This window comes from Macaca nemestrina, chromosome 6 (genome assembly GCF_043159975.1).
Source record: "Macaca nemestrina isolate mMacNem1 chromosome 6, mMacNem.hap1, whole genome shotgun sequence".
Lineage (NCBI taxonomy): Eukaryota > Metazoa > Chordata > Mammalia > Primates > Cercopithecidae > Macaca > Macaca nemestrina.
The window spans coordinates 160,106,933-160,130,812 of NC_092130.1; the positions used below are offsets into that span (position 1 = coordinate 160,106,933).

General features: G+C 36.2%; 1 long non-coding RNA gene across 1 annotated transcript in view; it reads left to right on the forward strand.

The window, feature by feature from the left end:
* Positions 1-241: 241 nt before the first annotated feature.
* LOC105472964 (uncharacterized) overlaps positions 242-23,880 on the forward strand; it is a 40,912-nt gene continuing 17,273 nt past the window's right edge. The window contains exons 1-2 of the long non-coding RNA XR_981950.2: positions 242-341; positions 4,750-4,967. This is a non-coding gene — a long non-coding RNA (uncharacterized lncRNA). The remainder of the gene's footprint in view (positions 342-4,749; positions 4,968-23,880) is intronic.

Here is a 23,880-nt window from a genome sequence, read left to right on the forward strand (position 1 = left end):
CTTTGGCTACCTCAAATTTGTATCTTACAAGATACAACCAAAAAATCACTTACTGGGCCTTTTTAATGAAGATTATGGACTAAAACAACATTAATAAAAAAGTCAGGCCAAATCTGAAATACATTTTCTAAATCATCAATTCACAAGAAGATGCTTTCAATATTCCTAAAGAAAATGCATGTTTGTGTGCCCCTACATGCGACTGAATAGTGGCTTCCTAAAGATGTTTCTGTTACAATCCCAGGAACCTGTGAACACATTACCTTGCATGGTAAAAGGGAATTTGCAGATATTATTGTGTTAAGGATCTTGAGATGATGAGATTTTCCTGAATTACCCAGGTGAGTGTGATGTAATCACAATTACAAAGGTCCTTATAAGAGGGAAACAAGAGGTTGAGGTGGCAGGTTGGGAGAAGGGGTTGGGAGGAGGCCGGACAAAGTTTCAACAGAACCAGAGGTTGGAGTGAGGCACTGTGAGCCAAGGAATTCAAGCAGTTCCTAGAAGCTGGAAATGGCAAGGAAATGGATTACTCCACAAGCCTCCAGAAGGAATTCAGTCCAACCAACACATTGATTTTTAAACTCCAGCCTCCAGAACTCTAAATTTTCTCCTAATTAATGTGTGTTGTTTTAAGCCACAAAGTTTGTGGCATTTTGTTATAGCAGCAATAGGAAAGTAATACAAGGACAGAGATCATGCATAGCTTCTTCCTTATCCTTTACACAGCAGCAAGAACCAGACTCTGCTTATGATAGGAGGTCAAAGCATATTTTCTAAGTGAATAAATTTCTAATAAAAATTGCTGATTAATTAAATAATAATCATAAGGCATTGGGGTATAAAGTAAGATATGGGCAAAGTTCTGTTTCTCGGAACTCTGACAGCAGGAATCAGGCTATAAAAGCTTTAATCTTATTTCTACCACTATTTTGGGGATCCCCAAATTCGGTTATTTTCATAAGATAAACACTTATTTCTCACTCGTAAAGTTCAAGAGGAGGGAAAACAAAGTGATAGGGAACTCTGCTCCACAGGGACATCCAGGTTCAAATTTCTGTCTTCTTTATTCCAGCATTGCCTTGTGAAAGACTTGAGCTATACAGTGGCTCATTTATTTATGTATCTTAACAATTGATGCAGACCATTTTCTGAGAACTTAGCAAGGGCTATTGAACGGAGCAGCTATACATGGTGGCTGCATGTGGTCTGCACTTCCTCACAGTATAGTGGCTAGGTTCCAAAGGTGAACATCCTGACTCAGAAAGAAAGCCAAATGGAAGAGAATTATGTTTTATCAGTTGCCTTAGAATTTATATTCCATCACTTCTACCATACTCTACTGGTTGGTTTAGTTACAAGTCTCAATTCAGTTTAACAAAGAGAGAGTTTGGAATCCAGGAAATATTTGGAGGACTGCCAATAAAATTGCAAGAAGAGCATGAGAAATGAGACATTATCATGTGACAATAGTGAAAAATGTAATCCAGTAGCTCCAACAAAAGAGGGAGAAGATAGAGCAAAGGGCAAGCAGCATTCCATTGAAAAGATGGGATGTGGGGTTGTTTGCCTCATTTCTGTGCACATCTCTTTGGCTGAAATGTAGTGAAATTCTAAACCTAGTTGACAAAGGCCAGATAAAACCCTGGAGGAAGGCTAGTGATTATTAATAGAAGGACAGATAGCAGTATCTTTTACAATCTACACACCCTTCTTCCTAAAGTTAGAACATGTCTATCCACTTCCCAAGAAAGACAAGCCATAGTTACACTCATGCATGGAATACAGTTCAGACATCAGGATCTTTGGGTACAGTCCTCTCTATCACAGAAGTTTCCTACCTATCATTAATACCAACTATATATTACTTAAACTTACAATAAAATATCTCATTTGAGAAAAAAAAGAATGACCACGCAGTCACTGCTCAGAGCAATAAAATTTTACTGGACAAAAATTGCAGAGACTCACTGCTCTACCAGTGCTTAAAACTGATTGCTACTTATTGAAATGAATTTCCTGTCCTCTATCCTCTGTGGTCCTGGCTTTCTCTCTGAAAAAATTTGTTCTTGTGGTATATTCTTCCTCACCATGTCTGTATGAATATTAAAGATATTTCTTTCGTCAGAAGCACTGCAGTTTTCATAGCCTGCTTCTGCACCCACTAATTTGGGAACTTGGGACTTTTTTGAAGGCTACATATTTGACTTCTTTAGTAAAAAAAAAAATTCTTAGAAGACTCAATGAGTTTCTGGCCTAACTGCATCCAGCTATTTTCTTGTGCTGGAAACCTACATCCAAGACTCTTTTCTGGAAATAATTATGAAACCTATTCTTATGGTCTCACTTCTTTGTTGAGCCAGTGTCAATTGTTACCATTTTGATGATGGCTCTTGAAAGTATAAAACCATATAAAATAATGGACTTATTTGGAAGGCAACATACTTTATCTGATCTTTTGCACAGATGATCTATAGATTCATGTGTTGAGCCAAGAATTCTTAATGGACACTTCTTATTAAATCTTTGAGCAGCAGGGTTATCTCCTACTGTATAAGGTGATAAACCAAGATGGCTTCTCCAACCCCATCAGATCCCACATTTCTGGACTCTTTATCCCTTCAACCTCTGCTTGAAATTGTCTCCTTCTTGCTTGAGCTCATTAATTCTTGAAATAAGCTAGCTAAATGCAGCAATAAACAGCTAACACATGGTAACATTCTGGCTCTTTCCATCAGCTTCTCCTAGAGCTGAAGGCTCTTTAGGCAAATGGTTTGCTCTTCCAGTTACCAGAAGTGACACTTTAAATAAATGGACTGTCTTCATTCTCACTTAAATGTCAATTTCACATTTGTTTTTTTAGGTTTTTGTGGCAGGCAGAAAGCCTTGCAATATACCAATTATTTATTAGCTACAGTAAAACCTACATTGCTAGAGCTAATAAGCCCCACAATATAGGTTTCTTATTAAAATTGAAGAGTATTTTCTGCTTGAATTATGAGCCCAGGAACTCCATGCTCCATGAATTAGTCCAGAACCCAACAAATTGGGTATGGCTTTGTTATCCATGATGCACAGCTATTAGTGTTGCCCTGGTCATCATCATTTTCATTTGGGATGAAAGTAAAAAATGACGGAATTATGGGCAATTATATTTAATAAGGTGTATTTTCTGTTGTGCATTTCACATTTACTTAAATCTCAATCATGAGAACTTAGTCACATGGCAAACCTAGTCACAAGGGAGGCTGAGAAGTACAGTCTCTCGGCAGAAGAGCACACCTGAGTTGGAGGAGAGCCAGAAATCTGTTACCAGTGTAAATGCAACATGTTATATATGATCTTTGCCACGGAGATGTGTCCCATTTTCTAAGAACTCTCTATAGGATGCCCTTGACCAGGGCTCTAGGTGATCAGTGTTTCCCTATCATTTGGAATAAAAAAATAGTTGATTTTTACAACATTGCAAGACCTCAAATTACTAGAAATTTATGTAATTTATATTATAGGCCATGGACAGACAGAGATTTTATTACCAAGCTGTATTCTCTTCCATTGTTGTTTGCACACTAATTATTTCCAACCAATTAATGATAACCCCTTTATATTCCATACTGAAGGATCTGAGGAGCAACCAACACACACCAACATTCTGGTCTTTTTCAACAAGTTTCCTGGCAGGGTACAGTGACTCACGCCTAATAATTCCACCACATTGGAAGGCTGAGGCTGGAGGATCACTTGACTTCAGGAGTTCTAGACCAGCCTAGGCAATGTAAGGATACTGTCTCTACCAAAAAAAAAAAAAAAAAAAAAAAAAAAAAAAAAAAAAAAGCCAAGCCTCGCGCTATGTACATGCCTGTAGGCCTAGCTACTTGGGAAGCTGAGGTGGAAGGATCTCTTGAATCCAGGAGTTCAAGGCTATAGTGAGGTCTGATCATGCCACTGCACTCTAGCCTGAGCAGCAAATCAAGACCCTGTCTCAAAACAAACAGACTAAAAAACCACATCACAATCCCTAAAGCAGTAGGCTTTGCATACAAAATTGTCTACTTACCAAAAGTTTTTGCAATGGCAGAAAATGTTCAATGTCTTTCTTGTTTGCATTGTCTACCATACTTCTAGAAGTAGCCGAAGGTACCATTCTGTTTCATAAAAAGTAGATAAAAGTCTCCATTTTCCTTTTTTGATGAAAACAAACTGACTCACAGAAATATTTTCCCCATTTACAACTCTTCCACCTGGAATAAGGGCTTAATACATGGAAATAGAGCAGCCTTATGTCAGTAACGAGGCAGTGTGAGTGAAGATGGAAATTAATCTTCTCAGATCAGAAAACTGAAAGAGAAAAAATCCTGGATTTGTGATACTATCATTGAGACTCGACACCAATTCTGTACTATCTTTCTCTAGACTTTTCTTGTTATGTAAGGAAAACTCTTTTAAGTTTAACTACTTTTACCTGATCTTTAGTAGATCAGACCCTTTCCTGAAAGAAGGTAGCTATAGTGCATTATATTTAAAGTTCTCATGATTGGGAACATTAGAGTGTACTACTCTGTTGCTTGTAATGGTCACGTAAATTAACAACGTGTCCTGGTATTTGTGCTTTTAGTTCCTTTTATATAATATGGGCAAGCCCCATGACTTGGGTTCATTAACCGAATATGAGGCCAATGGTATTGTGCCAGTTCCTGGTCTAATCCTCCGAAGTCCTGGCAACTTCCATGTTTGTGCTTTGTGTTTCAGAAGCACAGTCTCTAAGCAGAAGAGCATAACTGAGGAACACGGAACCAACCATCTTGTAAGAGGTTCTCCGACTTTTATGGAGAAGCCCCTTGGAGGATTTCCTCTGATGGAGATCCCCAACTCTGATGGAGAATCTCAATTGACGGAGAAATCAATTAGGGCACCGACCTGGAAAGAGAGAGAAGCTGAGATTATGTGGAAACAGTCCTTGCCTACCAGTAAGAGAAAGGCAGCCATACAACTGACCACTGGAAAAGTCAAAAGAATAACTATGCCGATGTGTCCAGCCATAATGAACAATTTTGAAAAATTATAAAATATTTATTGTTTTAAATCACTAAATTTTGGTTTCATGTGTTTTATTACAAGAGATCATTGCAACAGAAATGGAAGTCTGAAATACTGATTCTGTAATTAAACAAACAAAAACCAAAAGCAAAGACATACAATTAAATGTCACTGACTTTGAGACAGGCAAGTGGTCAAAGCTCTGTAAGTCCTGCTAGAGGTGTTAGCAAAGTCTAAGAGGACAGTCAGAAAATTGCTTTTGCAGACCTGAGTCAAGGGAACTTGAATTAAGTGCAGAATAATCAGTAAAACTGTGGCTTGGATTAATGTGAAAGATGGAAAGGCTTCAGATTGAACTTGTGGGTTTGGCTATAAAATTTATGGGTAGATAGCTGAAAGTTCCAATTGGCTGTTTTTATCTGTTTCAAATGAAAGACTGAAGGAGCGAGATGAGCTAAAGAAGAAACTGTTCTTTTTTTTTTCTTTTTTCTTTTTTTTTTTTGAGATGAAGTCTTGCTCTTATCCCCCAGGCTGGAGTACAGTGGCATGATCTCAGCTCACTGCAACCTCTGCCTCCCGGGTTTGAGAGATTCTCCTACCTCAGCCTCCCGAATAGCTGAGACTACAGGTGCCTGCCACCACGACTGGCTAATTTTTGTGTTTTTAGTAGAGACGGGGTTTCACCATGTTGGCCAGGTTGGTCTTGAACTCCTGACCTCAGGCAATCTGCCCGCCTTGGCCGCCCAATGTGCTGGAATCTCGTGCTCAGCCGAACTGTTCATTTTAAAGCAAAATTTAAAGAAAATATGAAGAACCAAGGGTTATAGAATTAGAAAATAAACTGTTTTTCATCCCCAGTCTCTTTTAACAAGAGAGTCTCAAAGTAAGAAATGTTATTCAGACAAATGTTAAATCCTTCCTTTAAAAGTAGCCTCAAATCAAGAATATGGTTCTTAAATTTGTTTTTGATACTTAGTGAATATCAAGGTGATGCCTCATAGACATGGTCAACCAGAAAAAAAAAAATTGACATACAGAACTCAAAGGTGTTCCTCCCACACATTCCTTGCCAGATAACAGGTGCTCTAAGAATTGTGATGACGTAGTATCAAAGAACTCTGAATCTCAGCCTAAAGCGGGACATGCCTCAAGATTTGTCATATCATGTTGCTTGTGTGTAATGGAGTGGATTTTTGATGTGTTAAGAAATATCCTATTTTGTAAAATAAATAAATAATATGATTTTAAGAAAAAATAGCAACGGGAAATTCTAACTTGAAAGAGGTTTCAATATCCCCACATTTCTCTGGCAAGAAACTGTCTGAACAAGAATGTTAGCTGGGGGGGGGGGGGGGGGAACCAGAACATTTCTTATGGAAAGGAGAGATGACTCACAGGGGCTCAGGAAACATGGAGGAGGATTGGGTTGCCGTAAGTCACTGGCATTTCAGAATAGTAAGTGGCCAGGTCCTGCTCGGTGCCTCCCATTTTATCCCTTTGTAAAACAGAATGTCTATTTTGGTTTTCCTGTCTCAGTCTCACCAATGTGTGTGTGTGTGAGTGTGTGTGTGTGTGTATGTTTGTGTTTGTGTGTGTGTGTGAAAGAGAGACAGAGACAGAGAATTGCTTTATTCTAAATATTTCAGAATCAGAACTATGACATCAGAAAATCTTTATGCTCATGTCAACATGATGTTACTGCATACCTCAAGTTTGACCCTAATTCCATAGTGGAATGAGGCATCTGGTGGTCTTGGAGTGAGGGTGGGGGAGATGTAGAGTATATTTTTAATTCAGAAGAAATGTGAATCAGTAGGGGCCAGATAAAACACCATAATTATCTGCTTAAACGATAGCCATGCTTGTATTGCAACACTTGTATAGACTCCTCTTCTTGAATCTGGGATGGATCTGGGGTTTATGTGGAGGAGTTGTATGTGGCAGAAATCATATCAAGCCTACACTTGTAGAAGGCTTGGCAGTTGCTCTAGGCTCTGAGAAAACCTCAGTGACTACATAATTTTTTTTTCTACCAGTGTAAGATTAAGTCATGTGGAGAGAGAGAAAGACAGAGAAGGTGAGAGATTAACCAGGTCAGACTTCAGCTCTGAAGATCAGCAGATTCTTTCCGCTGAGCTTAGCAGGGGTTGTAGCCACTAATTTTTAATAATAACCAGGCAATCACAATAAATAATCAAATTCAAGTCATTAAATTTGAGTTAACTGGTTATTCAGCAGTCCATGACGTTTGGTCTTTTGGCCCTTTTCTTTCTGTGATGTGGGCATAACACATGGTGATAGAGGAGCAGCTTGGTAACCATGAGACAGCATGAATGAGGACGAAAGTCAACTGCTGGAAATGAGAGAAGGAAAGACAAAGATAATCTAATTCCGTGAGGTTATCATGGAGACCCTCCCTCAGTTCCATTCTGTCTTCCCCTAGACTTCTGTTATATAAGAGATAATCCTTCATGTTTAAGCCATTTTAAATTGATTTTTCAGGATATCCCATTTTTTCCCAATAAAATGTACCTATACTGTATTTAAAGTTTCTGCTATTGGTAACCATTAAGTGATGCCTTGCTTTTGCTTGTGAACATAACCTGCAAGACCTATTTCAAAAGCAAGAATTCTAGAAGCAGGACAATCAAACAGCAATTGTATCATTCAGTGGATGAGTCTTTATTTTGAAACATTAGCCAGATACCATGTGGTCACCAGGCAGATTAGGTGAACAAGCATATCAAAATGGCACATTCAGGCCTATAAAGGGAAGTAGAAGATTTTGATACTAACCACTCCTTTCCGTACATGGATATCAAGTCAGAATAATATGTTTGTTTTTCTTGTTGTCTCATTTTTAACCTTCTGTTGTCACTCTACTGCAGATAGTAACAATATATATCAGAGAATTATCAGTTAATGAACCAGTACCAAAAGCATTCTAAATATTTATTAATAATGATATGACCTTATTATTATTAATACATTGAAAAAAGCTAAAAAATATATTTAATTTTTAAAATCTGGAAAATTTCTACATTATATCTTTACTCTCTCTCTCTCTATATATATATATATATATATTTATACACATATTTAAACATATATCCATATAACAAACATATATTTCACTTCATAAATCTAGGAATTTGGAACATAACTCAAAAAGCGCTGGCTTACTATACAAATAATTTGGGTCAAGATATCTCATTTCATGTTTCTTAGTTATAAAATATTTTGGTTGTGAGTAGATGAAAGAGCATGTGAATGCAAAAACTACTTATTAAAATCAGAGCATCCAAATCACAGTGGCAGTGAACATTCAGCAGCATCTGAGGCAAATGCCATATCCATCATAGTCGCATTCATAAATTTCTTTTGATTAGGCTTTGCGGTCTTCAATGGAAATTTTCAGGGCCATTGAAAAAATCTCACACATTTTTTTTCTGTGTCAATCTTAATTCTTCAGAGAATAAATAAGGAAAGTGAATAGCTCTGTTAGGCATTTCTCAATCATCTTTAAATGGGTCATGGTTTTAAATAGGATGTGTCAAATTGAAATTATATGAACTAAATTATACCTAAGTTACACTGTACCATCTTCTTAATGAATTCTTTACAGGGGGTCAGTGAGTCATCAAATATTAATTGCAAATCATCTTTGAAACAGTCAAAATCAATGTATATTTTTCACTGAAGTGGAAGTCAAATAACTAGCCTCAAGAAACACTGAAAAAGAGGTAACTAAATAACAGTCATAAATATTCAGTATCTATAAACAAACAAAAAAATCCAGTTTTAATGTCTGATATATAATTTATTGCTAAATTCCATCTCTTATATTTTGTTTCATGAATATGTATTTATATCAAAGATATATAATTCAAACTATCAAATCACTGAGACATATCTGTCCTTTAAATTTTTCTGGGACTTACATTTTTCCTGTGTAAAGACTATATTTCATATTGTTATTTTATATCCACAGAGATGAACTCACATTGTATCTTATTTTGACAGATCATTTTACTTTTTTTTTTTTACCTTTTTCCTTTTCCTTTTTGCTCAATTGCACACTTTATTTCAAATGTTCAGTTTTATACTTAAAATTTTAATATGTACACTTGACTCAACAAATTCTGTAGTAATAAATTTCTATACTCTTTGTAAGCAACGTAAAATATTATTATTTCATGACATCTCAATCATCTCTAACATGTCATGCACTCTGTTTTAATTTCATCACTTTTCCCAACAAAATATTCAGTATAGAATACTTATATGTCATTAATGTTTGTTTAGATTCACCACTATTTTTGCCAGTTTCTAATCTCATTAATCATTCTAATACATCATAGAAAGATTTGTGTCTACTTTCTGCAAGGTAATAAAAACAAAAAAATTTTTTCAATAATGTTCTCTTAGCCTTAGGCACTTTGTTCAATACTTTTGCATTTGTCAATCAAAAATAGTATCATTAATATATTCAAAATTAAAAATAATTTGAAATGATCATTATTTGGATATATAAATCTAGGTGGAGAATTATTTTCTGCCAGCACTCCTTCTAAGAAGTTCTCCAGGTCTGTGTTTGCTGGAAATTTTGTTTCCACCTTATTGCTGTTTCTTAGTAAGCAATCTAAATGAGTACTCAATTTAAAAATTATATCTATATACAATGCTGGATAGTTTCATCATAATGTATCTAAGATTCATTTAACAAATGTCTATTAAGTACATGCTTGGTGAGAGAAACAATTTGAGAATACACAGGTACAGCAGTTTTGAAAACTGCTGGCTGAGGTGAGGACTGACACCTTCCACCAATTCTGGAAAAACTTCAGCTGGTATGTCTTGATTAGAATGGCCTTTTTCACACCCTGTAACTCTTTAAACCTTTGGTTAGATTTATGTTAGATGGTCTTATTATATATCTGCACATTTCAAACTCTCTTTCATATTCTCTGAAATTCTAAACTCTCTGCGTTAAATATTTGATCATGTTCTGTTGTTGTTGTTGTTGTTGTTGCTTTTTATGTGTTGGATGCAGTTTTTAACACTTTACATCTATTACCTCATTTACATTAAAAGTGAGTAATTTGAAACAAGGGAAATTTAACTTACATGTATTACCTCCCACATTGCTATCAGATTGTTATCCAAATTTTTTTTTCATAAGGTAAGACTTTCATTTATTTCTTTTCTTTTCTTTTTTTTTTTTTAATTATACTTGAAGTTCTAGGGTACATGTGGACAATGTGCAGGTTTGCTACATATGTATACATGTGCCATGTTGGTGTGCTGTACCAATTAACTCATCATTTACATTAGGTATATCTCCCCCTCCCCCCACCCCATGACAGGCCCCACTGTGTGATGTTCCCCTTCCTGTGTACAAGTGTTCTCATTGTTCAATTCCCATCTATGAGTGAGAACATGCGGTGTTTGGTTTTCTGTTCTTACGATAGTTTGCTGAGAATGATGGTTTCCAGCTGCATCCATGTCCCTACAAAGGACATAAACTCATCCTTTTTTATGGCTGCATAGTATTCCATGGTCTATATGTGCCACATTTTCTTAATCCAGTCTGTGATTGATGGATATTTGGATTGGTTCCAAGTCTTTGCTATTGTGAATAGTGCTGCAATAAACATACGTGTGCATGTGTCTTTATAGCAGCATGATTTATAATCCTTTGGGTATATACCCAGTAATGGGATGGCTGGTCAAATGGCATTTCTAGTTCTAGATCCTTGAGGAATCACCACACTGTCTTCCTCAATGGTTGAACTAGTTTACAGTCCCACCAACAGTGTAAAAGTGTTCCTATTTCTCCACATCCTCTCCAGCACCTGTTATTTCCTGACTTTTTAATGATCACCATTCTAACTGGTGTGAGATGGTATCTCATTGTGGTTTTGGTTTGCATTTCTCTGATGACGAGTGATGATGAGCATTTTTTTCATGTGTCTGTTGGCTGCATAAATGTCTTCTTTTGAGAAGTGTCTGTTCATATCTTTCACCCACTTTTTGATGTTTTTTTTTTTTTTTTTTTTTTTTTTTTTTTTTTTTTGTAAATTTGTTTGAGTTCTTTCTAGGTTCTGGATATTAGCCCTTTGTCAGATGAAGAGATAGAAAAATTTTCTCCCATTCTGTAGGTTGCCTGTTCACTGTGATGGTAGTTTATTTTGCTGTGCAGAAGTTCTTTCATTTAATTAGATCCCATTTGTCAATTTTGGCTTTTGTTGCCATTGCTTTTGGTGTTTTAGACATGAAGTCTTTGCCCATGCCTATGTCCTGAATGGTACTGCCTAGATTTTTCTTCTAGGATTTTTATGGTTTTAGGTCTAAACATCTAAGTCTCTAATCCGTCTTCAATTAATTTTTGTATAAGGTGTAAGGAAGGGATCCAGTTTCAGCTTTCTACATATGGCTAGCCAGTTTTGCCAGCACCATTTATTAAATAGGGAATCCTTTCCGCATTTCTTGTTTTGGTCAGGATTGTCAAAGATCAGACAGTTGTAGATGTGTGGTGTTATTTCTGAGGGCTCTATTCTGTTCCATTGGTCTATATCTCTGTTTTGATACCAGTACCATGCTGTTTTGGTTACTGTAGCCTTGTAGTATAGTTTGAAGTCTGGCAGCATGATGCCTCCAGCTTTGTTCTTTTGGCTTCGAATTGTCTTGGCAATGCGGGCTCTTTTTTGGTTCCATATGAACTTTAAAGGAGTTTTTTTCCAATTCTGTGAAGAAAGTCATTGGTAGTTTAATGGGGATGGCATTGAATCTATAAATTACCTTGGGCAGTATGGTCATTTTTCACAATATTGATTGTTTCTATCCATGAACATGGAATGTTCTTCCATTTGTTTGTGTCCTCTTTTATTTCATTGAGCAATAGTTTGTAGTTCTCCTTGAAGAGGTCCTTCACATCCCTTGTATGTTCAATTCCTAGGTATTTTATTCTCTTTGAAGCAACTGTGAATGGGAGTTCACTCATGGTTTGGCTCTCTGTTTGTGTGTTATTGGTGTATAAGAATGCTTGTGATTTTTGCACATTGATTTTGTATCCCGAGACTTTGCTGAAGTGGCTTATCAGCTTAAGGAGATTTTGGGCTGAGACGATGGGGTTTTCTAAGTATACAATCATGTCATCTGCAAACAGGGACAATTTGACTTCCTCTTTTCCTAATTGAATACTCTTTATTTCTTTCTCCTGCCTGATTGTCCTGGCCAGAACTTCCAACACTATGTTGAATAGGAGTGGTGAGAGAGGGCATCCCTGTCTTGTGCCAGTTTTCAAAGGGAATTTTTCCAGTTTTTGCCCATTCATTATGATATTGGCTGTGGGTTTGTCATAAATAGCTCTTATTTCTCCCATGTCTCAAAATGATAATATTTTTAATTCATTTCTACAAATTTTTCTTGGAACAAACTTATTTTTTAGGTTATTTATTTTAGATACTGTTCTTTTTAATGTAAATGTTCATAGCTGTGTGTTTCACTCTGAAAACTGCTCTTTTTTTTGTATACTTTTTACTATTTTATATTTACATTATATTCATCTCAAAGCATTTTCAAACTTTTCTTGTAATTTCTTTTTTGACCCACTGGTTATTTAAGAATTTTTTGTTTGATATCTGCATATTTGTAAATTTCTCAAATTTCCTTTTTATGATTATTTAAATTTCTTTGAGGTTGAAGAATATAATTTGTATTATTGCGATTTTAAACAATTTTATTGAGGCTTTTAAAAATGTTCCATGTACACTTGAAAAAAATATGCATTCTGCTTTTGCTCAATGGAGTGTCCTATAGATGTGTATTACAGTTAGTTGTGTGTTAAAATATTTGCCTTTATTGATCTGTCTCCTTGTTCTATCCTCACTGAAAGTGGTATTAAAATCTCCAACTACTATTGTTGAATTGTCTATTCTTTCCTTCAATTTTGTCAATATTTATCTAAAGTATCTTTGGATTCTGTTGTTATGCTTACCTAAATTTTATATATTCCCAAATCTATTGACTTTTAGCGTTATGCACTGTCCCTCCTTCTCTCTGGCAACATGTTTTTAAAATTTTATTTTTGTTATTTGAGACGGAGTCTTGCTTTGTCACCTAGGCTGGAGTGCAGTGATGCTATTCTTGGCTCACTGCAACCTCCGTCTCCCAGGTTCAAGCGATTCTCCTGCCTCAGCCTCCTGAGTAGTTGGGGTTATAAGTGCCCAACACCGCACCCAGCTAATTTTTTAAATTTTTAGTAGAGATGAGGTTTCACCATGTTGGCCAGGCTGGTCTTGAACTCCTGACTTCAAGTGATCTGCCTGCCTTCGCCTCCCAAAGTGCTGGGATTACAGGCATGAACCACTGTGCCCGGCCTTTCTAGCAACATTTTAAAAGTTTCATTCCAGGTCTCACGATTGCTCTTTTCATGGTATATCCTTTCATCCTTTTATTTTAAATACATTTTTATTTCTGATTTTCCCTTGTAAACATATAGCTGGATATTGACTTTATTCATTGAAACTCATAATCTTTGACTTTTAATTATATTGTTTAATCTATTCACATTTAATGTTGTAACTGATATGCTGCAGTGATATCTAATATATTATCCATATTTCTATCTCTTTCTATATCCTTCATGCATTTTTGCACTTGTTTCCTTTTTACTGTTTCATATTAAGTGGATATATTCTAGTATAATATTTAATTCTTTTAGTGATTTTTAATAATATTCCTTAGATATTTTCTTAGTGATGGTTTCAGGGTGTAAAATATGAGTATTAACTTCCATACAATTTAGATTATACTGACTTAGGTCCAGTGTAACACAGCAGCTTTATTTCTGTAGAGCTTAATTCCTCCCTTCCCTTTTGAATGTTATCATTCTCATACATAGTAGGCCCATAGGTGTTATAACTCCAACAAACATTATTACTTACCATTTCTATTTCTCTTCATTTCTCTCTGTGGAGATCTGATACAAGGACTGGGAGTGGTGTCTTACGCCTGTAACACCAGCAATTCTGGAGGTCAAGGTGGGTGGATCACTTGAGGTCAGGAGTTGGTGACCAGCCTGACCAACATGTTGAAACCCCATCTCTACTAAAAATACAAAAATTAGCTAGGCATAGTGGCAGATGCCTGTAATCTGAGCTACTCGGGAGGCTAAGGCAGGAGAATTGCCTGAACCTGGGAGGCAGAGGTTGCAGTGAGCCTAGATCATGCCACTGCACTCCAGCCTGGGTGACAGAGTGAGACTCCATCTCAAAATAAAATTAAAAAAAAAGATTCTGATACAGGTTCTTCACTCCAATATAGTATGCTTTGTTTCCACTCACATTCTTTGTGCTGTTATTGTCAAATATATTGCATTTTTATGTTATTGGCTCAATAAATACAAATACACAAATGTTATTTCATACAATTGCTTTTAAAATCAACTACAAAAAAGAGTAGAAGAAATATTCAATTATACTGCATCTTATATATTTTATAGTGATCTATATAACTACAAAATTATATTTTATAGTGATCTGCATAATTATCTTTACCAGTATTCTGCTTTTTATTATGTGATTTTTTTTTTCTTTAGACAGAGTCTCACTCTATTGCCAGGCTGGAGTGCAGGGGTATAGTTTTGGCTCACTGAAACCTCCGACTCCCAGCTTCAAGTGATTCTCCTGCCTCAGCTGCTCGAGTAGCTGGGATTACAGGTGCGCACCACCATGCCTGCTAATGTTTGTATTTTTGGTAGAGAAAGAGTTTCCACATGTTGGTCAGACTTGTTTAGAACTCCTGACCTCAAATGATCTACCTGCCTTGGCCTCCCAAAGTGCTGGGATTACATGTGTGAGCCACCATGTCTGGCCTATCATGTGAATTTGAATTGCTGTCTACCTATCACTAGCTCTCAGCTTGAAAACCTATTTGCCTATTTTGTAAAACTAGGGCTGATAGCAACACATTCACTCAGCTTTTGTTTATCTGGGAATGTCTTTATTTTGTCTTCAGTTTTGAAAATCGTTTTATTGTATATAAGATCTTTGCTCACAGATATTTTTTGCCTGGTTTTAATTTTAACATTTAATATATTATTCCATTGCCTTCTGACATGTATTTTTTCTAGTTGGAAATTCACTGTTAACTTGGGCTTTCATTACAAATGATAAATAGTTTTCTTCTTGCTGTTTTCAAATTTTCTCTTTCTCTTTGGCTTTAAACATTTAATGTGATGTGTCTGATTTGGATCTCTTTGTTTCCATCCTATTGTACTGTGTTGAGCTTCTGGGTTTGTAATTCTTGTTTTTCATCACATTGAAAAGGTTACAATAGCTTTATCATTAAATATTGTTTCTTCTCCTTTCTTAGACTTCACTCTCTCTCTCTAAACTTATGTGTGTGTATACATATATATATTTACATATATGTGTGTGTGTGTATTTGTATATACATTACAAACACATGTTTGTATGCAGACAACGAAACTCACTGACTCATAAGTGTCCAAAATTCAGAGCAACAAAAAACAAAACAAAGCAGAAAAAGTGTGTTTTTTATTGCTATTATTGTCTCTTATTTTAAAAACTGAAATAATGCCAGCTTTTAATCTTCTACATTAAATGCCATCCAAATGGTATAACTCAGAATATTCTTTTAAAAAAACAGTATTCAACAATTCAAGCTCTTAGAATCTGATCAATATCTCTGAGTGTTATCATCCTAAGGGAGAAATCTTAATCTACCTCATAGTGCTAAAATGTCATAGCTCTTTGACATTAAAAGCTTCCAGAGTTTTCTAAAGAGAATTATCCCAATGATAGGGCAAGGTTCTCTTATTTGTCAGATCCTGTACAACTTTAAAGATTAGATGTCAGGGACATAGTGCCATAGAGATTTCTCCAAGCCTCTCTGCCACCCCTCACAAGCAACTGTCTCTTTATTATACTCTGCTTAGGGATATCTCCCTTTTATCAACACCCGTATTATTTTCTATTGCAGCTATAAGCACTTACAACAAACTTTCTGGCATAAAACGACACAAACTTATGGCCTTACAGATCTGGAAGCCAAAGGTCCAAAATATGTCTCACTGTGCTAAATTCAAGGTGTCCACAGGGATACATTCATTTTTGGAAACTCCAGGGAAGAATCTGTTTTCTTGCCTTTTCCAACTTTGAGACGCTGCCTGGATTCTTTGGGTCATGATCCCACTCTATTCTGAAAACCAGCTATGGACAGTTGAGTCTTTTTCACATTGCATCACTGTGATCCTAACTCCCCTAACTCCCTCTTCCATATTTCAGTGATCCTTGTGATACATCATGCCTACCCAGATAATACAGTATAATCTTCATTTTTAAAGGCCAAATTCCATCTGAACTCTTAATTCCCTTAAGCCATGTAACATAATAACATGTTCACAGACTCCAGAGATTAAGAGCTGGATATCTTTGAGGTCCTCTTATTTTGCTTACTGCAGTACTTTTCACTTTCTCCCACACATTTTTCTAAACAAAAACATTGGAATTTGATTAAACTTAAGGAATGGATTGCTCCTAATTTTAATACTCCCTCACGTGAAAGTCCCGTTTAAGTCACCTAATGCTTTTACAGGAAATAGCATTTGGTCTAATGGTACAGATTTAGAAATTCAATAAATTTCTAAATCAGATCTAGAAATTCACTTTGGCATTTATGCATGTTTCAGAACTATGATATTCAGGAACTCAAATATTTCTCCTCTGGATTTGTATTTCCTGAATTTATGTTTTTATTTTAGATCATATCAGTTTCAGTCTTTTATATTCTTACTTTAAGTATAGTCATCTATAGTCCTGTGAAATTTTCGTAAATCACATTTTTTAGGAAAGCAATCTGTATGTTTGAAAAGAGAATTTGAAAAAAGACAAATGGAAATTTGAGAGTAAATGCATTTAATAGGAAAAGAATAATATGGCATATTTACTTACTTAATACCTGATATGATTTGGCTGTGTCCCCACTCAAATCTCATTTTGAATTATAGCTCCCACAGTTCCCATGTGTTGTGGGAGGGACCCGTGAGGAGGTAATTGAATCATAGGGGTGGGTCTTTCCCATGCTGGCTGTTCTCATGATAGTGAATAAGTCTCATAAGATCTGATGGTTTTATAAAGAGGAGTTTCCCTGAACAAGTTCTCTTCTCTTGTCTCATGCCATGTGAGACGTGCCTTTCACCTTCCACCATGATTGTGAGGCCTCCCCAGCCATGCGGAACTGTGAGTCCATGAAACCTCTTTCTTTTGTAAATTGCCCAGTTTCAGGCATGTCTTTATCAGCAGCAGCATTAAAACAGACTAATACAATACCCATCCCCCTTTCTCTCAAATATATGTGTATCTATACGTGTGTGTGTGTATATATATACATATAGATATATATTCAGGTTTTATGATACAGTGATAGGAATGAATGAGCATGTGATTCCTCATTTACTTCCTACACTGGGAAATTTTATTAACTATTACATCCTAGTCTTACCTCAATTTTTACTAAAACCAATAATTTTACAAATGTTTTAAATATCTCATGCAGAGATCATTAAGATCAAGAACACCTTCCATATTTTCTTTAATGATTACTTTTATTCTGATAAATGTTACTGCTTTAGGAAGGCTTTGAAAATTCCCATAATGTGTGTAGGTGTATTCACTTATTTTTAAAGGAGGCAAATTCATGAGGTTAATTAAACATTTCATTTCATTTCATATTTCAATATTAACATGTTTTGTCAAAGGAGCTGAAAGTTGGGCAACTGCTATAATAACAAAGTTCTATTTGCTTTTAGTTGTTGTTGTTAACCAATAACTCATTGTATTAGTCCATTTTCATGGTACTTATAAAGACTTACCTGAGACTGGGAAGAAAAGCAAGTTTAAGATTCTGAGGCTGGGGAGGCCTCAGAATCATGGTGGGATGTGAAAGGCACTTCATACATGGTGGGGGCAAGAGAAAATGAGGAGGCAAAAGCAGAAACCCCTGATAAAACCATCAGATCTCATAAGACTTATTTACTATCATGAGAAAAACCACCCCTATGATTCAAATTATCTCCCACTGGCTCCCTCCCACAACACTTGGGAATTATGGGAGCACAATTCAGGATGAGATTTGGGTGGGAACACAGAGCCAAACCATATCATTTGGTATTTGTAAAGATTCGCATAGGGAGAATTAGAAAAATGATATTTTACCTGTTATGGTCTGAACATTTGTACCTTTCCAAAATTCACATGTTGAAACTCTAAGCCCCAAAATGATGGTATTAGGAAGTGGGGCTTTTGGGAAATGATTAGGTCATCAGAGTAAAGCCCTCATTAATGAAATTAGTGATCTTATAAAATAAGTCTGAGAGAGACCTCCCCCAGGGCTGTTCCACCATTTGAATTTATAGCAAAAAAACAGATGTCTATGGAACAGCAAGTAGGCTAGCCCTCATCAGATACCTAATCTGCTGGTGCCTCGATCTTAAACTTTCCTGCCTCTAAAATTATAAAAAATAAATTTCTGTCATTTATAAGCTACATAGCATGTATTAGTTTATTACAGCAATTCAAACAGACTAAGAGAAAATTAGTACTAAGGAGTGGGGTGCTCTATGTCATAACATATACCTAAACATATGGAAGTGGGGATGTTTTGGGATTGGGTAGTGGGTAGAGGCTAGAAGAGTTTTGAGGTGCATGGTAGAAAAAGCCAACACAGCTATGAAAGGGTCTTTAGAAGGTGAATCTGGCATGAGCTCTGAAGGAGAGGAGAAAAGCTGGAGAGAAAGCTAGAATTTTCTTAGAGACTCTCTAAGTAGTTGTGAATATAATGCTGGTAGAAATAAACATGGTAAAGGTCACACTGATGAAGTTTCAGGTTGAAATGAGGAACACGTCATTGGAAATGGAGGAAAGGTCTCCCTTGTAATAAAGGAGTAAAGAACTTGGCAGAATTTTCCTCGTGTTTTCTGGAAAGTAGAAATTGTAAGCATTGAAATAGAAAATTTGGCTGAGGAAATTTCTGAGCAAAGTATTGGAAGAGTGGCCTGGTTCCTCTTGCCTGCTGATAGTAAAATGTGTGAAGAGAAAAAATGATTTAAAATTCATTGTAATCAAAATGGAAGCAGAACTTTAAAATCTTGAAAAAATTTCAGCCTATCCACATTGGAAAACATGAGGAAACCTGTTTGGGAGAGAACAAGTGTGGGCCAACCAACTGTCAGATAAGCAGATTAGTATGGATAGGCCACCTCAGTGGAAGGTAGGTGCTATTCATCAAATATAAATGAAAGGGTTATTCTGTCATCTAAACAGAAGCCAGGACTTATTATAAAAGGCAATGGAAGAATGACCCTGAAGGCATTTTAGAGATTGTCTATGCTGCCATTCCCATCACGAGCCCAGAATTCCAGGGTTTGAGGGGCAGAAGTTTATGAAAGAATAGACCACCACTGCCTATAACAGCCTCCTCACATTGCAGTCACTCCCCGCACTCTGCAGTTCTTCTCCTCAGTCACCCCACCAGTGAAATCAGCAGTGAAGTGTGTGTTTTACCCAGGAAAGCAGAGAGGATATGACTAGATTTCAAAGGATGACCTGAGAGGGGTAGAAGGTCCAGGCAGATAATTGCCATAGGGATGGGCCCCCTTCAGAGAACTGCCATGGGGACAGGCTATCACAGAGAGCACCAACTAGGGTAATGACAGCACAGCCATGAGGACAGGGCTGCCTCCATGTACCCAGATTTCAGCAGTAGAGAGCTGCAGCCCTTACGATTTGATATATTTTGCCCCGCTGGTGGTGGACTTGTTCTGGACCTGTGTGTATGGAATGCACACACGTACATGCATGTATACATATCTACATCTACATAAACATATACAGATATAAATGATATTAGATTTTTAGCAAACATGGGGGTGTTCCTTGCATCTCAAAATCTCAGAACTTGGGGGGGTCACAGGAATAGATTAAACCTGGCTCTTTTTTGTCTTCAATATTTTATTCTCAGAAAAATCTTTCTTAACTATAATACTATAATCTATAATACTCTACACACTGATCTATATTCTCTCTTCATGTTGTCAATGATTACGTTGTACTCCAAATTTCCAGGACAGCAGAACAGATATGCTTTTTAATTATTTGTGCTTTAAATGCTACAAATGAAAATTACTGGTTTAAGACACAGTTTAATCTGTAATCACATTTGGCTTTGCCAAATTAATGAGTATATTCTAACTGATAAATGCTGCAATTTTTTCATACTAAACACTTGTCTCCTTCTATCCACAATTTTATTTCTAAAATGTTATGTTCTAAAGCAAAGTTTCAAAAAATAGGTGTTTCTGTATGAGTGGTTTATGTATGCGGGTATATGTGTTCAATTTTTTTCCAAAGGAAAAATTAAGTGTCCTTCATTTTGTGCTTGAAATACGGAAGTACATTTTTTTTTTTTTTTTGCACACAGATGTCTACTTCTAAAACTGATAAGCCCATGTGTCTTTTATTTTAACCTAAATCAATTTATAATATCATTGCTCATACCACATTGCTAAAGGTCAAAGCACTTTTTACAGAAGTATAGATACTTTAATGTCAAGTCACAAAGCAACATGCTCCCTCATTATAAAATATTTACTAACAGATAAAATATAACACCCACACAGACACTGAAATGCTGTTCTAATGATTAGCCATCCTTTTATTAATTAGTTTATTTTTGAAGCTCTTTGTAAAAAGATGACTAGATCCTTGGCAAGCTGGTAAACTCTTTATTTTTATCTATACTCACATCCAAAAACATTGTCAGATGTATTAGGCTGTTGTTGCACTGCTATAAAGAAATACCTGAGTAATTTATAAGAAAAGAAGTTTAATTGGCTCACGGTTCTGCAGGCTGTGTAGGAAGCATAGTGATATCTGCTTCTGGTGAGACCTCAGGGAGCTCTTAGTTGTGGCAGAAAGTAGGGCAGGACCCAGCCCGTCACATGATGAGACCAGGAGCCAGAGAGAGATGGGTGGAGGCACTATCCACCTGTAAACAATGAGATCTTGTGAGAACTCACTCACTGTCACAAGAGCAGCACCAAAGGGATGGTGCTAAACCATTCATGAGGGATCCACCCCCATGATCCAATGACTTCCCACCACAACCCACCTCCAACACTAGGGATTACAGTAAACCATGAGATTTGGGTGAGGTCACATATCCAAATTATATCACCAGATTAAGATTTTTGTTTTGTTTTAAGCAGTCTTTATATTCAAGGACAAATGAGGACTTTCTCAAATCGTTTTTGTTTTAAGTAATCTGACCTATTTTGGGGAAAGAAATGAGAAATTCTTCCACAAAAGTGATTGATTCTCCACTAAATTGTTACAGTTTCATGAATCCTAAAAATGGGCTTATGCTATAGAGATTTGATATCTCCTGTACGTCATTATCAGGTTGGCCTTCTCCATTACAAGGCAAGGAAGGGGAGGAAATGGACTCGAATCTCTCAGCCTCACCTCTATCCTTTCTGACTCCAAGAGGTGATGGAGAGAGGAAAGAAAGGAAAGAAAAGGCAAGAGTGATAAAACTTCTCTACCTTTGAGTCATTTTAAAGCCACAAAAGGTGGAATTCAACTATCTTCATCAGCAAAATGAGATGGGTGACAGGTCGGTTGGCCAGAGGACAAATAGCTAAGCATCTCTCTCACTAAATGTTGTACACATAACCTCCACAGCTCCAGCAAGCTCTCAGGAATATAACCCCAGGGTCCACACATATAAGCTAAGGAAGTTTTATAATATTTCTCCATTTACTTATCATATCTTCATCAACAGGTTATATGAGGTATTTCCCTCCAAAATGGCATCTGGGAGTTCATATGTTTGGACAATTTTTATCCTCATTGCCATTTGTCTTCATTTGTCTTTCTCTCTGATCACTATTTTATATATATGTATATATGTATATATACACACACACAAACACACATACACACATATATATGTGCATATATATCTCCCAGCACTTAATATATTTAATATCCATTAGTGGATAGGGATGACAACTTACAAATTTAAATACTTTATTTATGTAAATGAGTCATTTTTTTTTTCTGTTGAATATAGGCTAAAAAGTGATCCTTCAGTTCTGTAGGCCATTACGCTTTCAATATAGCATTATTAAATCCAAATCATTACATGTCAATAAGCAAATAACTACAACCATAAGAGGAATGCCCATATAATTGAGCAAAATAACCCTTTCCCTTGGAGCCTGTGCTTTTAAGCGTTCCGCTATGGTCCTCTCTCTGGCCACATTCCTCCCCAAAGTACAAGGAGTTTACTAGGTCCAAGGGGATGAGGTTAGTTGGAGATGATGCTACTCACCCTCACATACCACCTTTTAGATATGCTGTGGAGCATAAAGACTTAGAATTCTGTCTTCAAAGAGTTTTCAAACTGCTTCCAGCGTCCATGTTCCTCTCCACCAGTTCTGTGTTTCATGGTGTAGCATGTACACAGAGTGCACAGTTAGGGGCCCTGTGAGCCAATGGGAAGCTTTTTGCTAGAGCTACAGTGGTAGACTGAGTTTCAACGTATCAACAGAGGTACCCAAAATGTATACACACAAGGCCTCTCATCGTGTGAGACCAGGTCAGGGCACCAGCTCTCTCTAAGTCCCCATATTCTGTGCTGGACATTGAGGGCCCAAGAACTCTAGTTCCAAACTTGAATTTCATTGGGAAGGTATATGTATCAAAGTGGCAGAACAGAGAATACTTTATTTAACAGTTTGTTAACTTGATTTATAACTTTTAAATATGTAAATATATACTATATAGGTTTTGATTATTATTCTTGCCCTAGGCCTTAAGAATGTTAAGTGTAAGACAAGTGAATATTTTATTAGATATAAGAATGCAACCACATATACTCAGAAACATAAATCTCAAACTAGTCCCTACTTCTATAATATAATGATATATTCCATTTAACATTATATTTAGAGTAGATCCCTTATGGAATCATGACATCTTGGCTGATTTATTTACAGTTGAACAAAGTATTCTGCTTGAAATCGACACTTTATGTCTCAAAACTCCCAAGATATAGTGTGTGACAGATATGTCTTACACTTATTTTTTAAGCTAGACTCTATTAATAGACAAATTATTAGTCACAAATAAAACCTCAAAAATTCAGTTCAGCCTTATTTACAACTATTTAGTTGTCTACCTAAAATATCCTACATTATACACACACAGGCACACACACACACATATTTCTAACAGAAACTATAAGAAGCAGCCTCGACAAATCAAGAGGACATTATGTTATGTAAAATAAGCTAAGAACAGAAAGCTAAACACTGTATGTTCTCACTCATATGTGGAAACTAAAAAAAAAGTTGATCTCAGAGGAGGAAAAAGTAGAATGGAACATACTAGATACAGGGAAGGGTGGGATGAGAGAACGATAAAGAGAGATTTGTCAAGGGATGCAAAATGACAGCTAGAGAAAAGTAAGTTCTAGTGTTCTATAGCATTGTGGGATGACCATAGTTGACAATAATAACATAGTTTCAAATTGCTAGGAGTATACTGAATGTTCCCATCCCAAAGAAATGAAACATTGTGACATGATGGATATGTGAATTACACAAATCTGTTAACTATTCATTGTATGTATCGAAATAGCACTACACACCCCATAAATATGTACAATTATCATACGTCAACTTAAAAAATATAATATTTAAGAAAAAAATACAAACGCTTAAATAGCAGTGATAGTAGATTTGCCCTCTCAAAT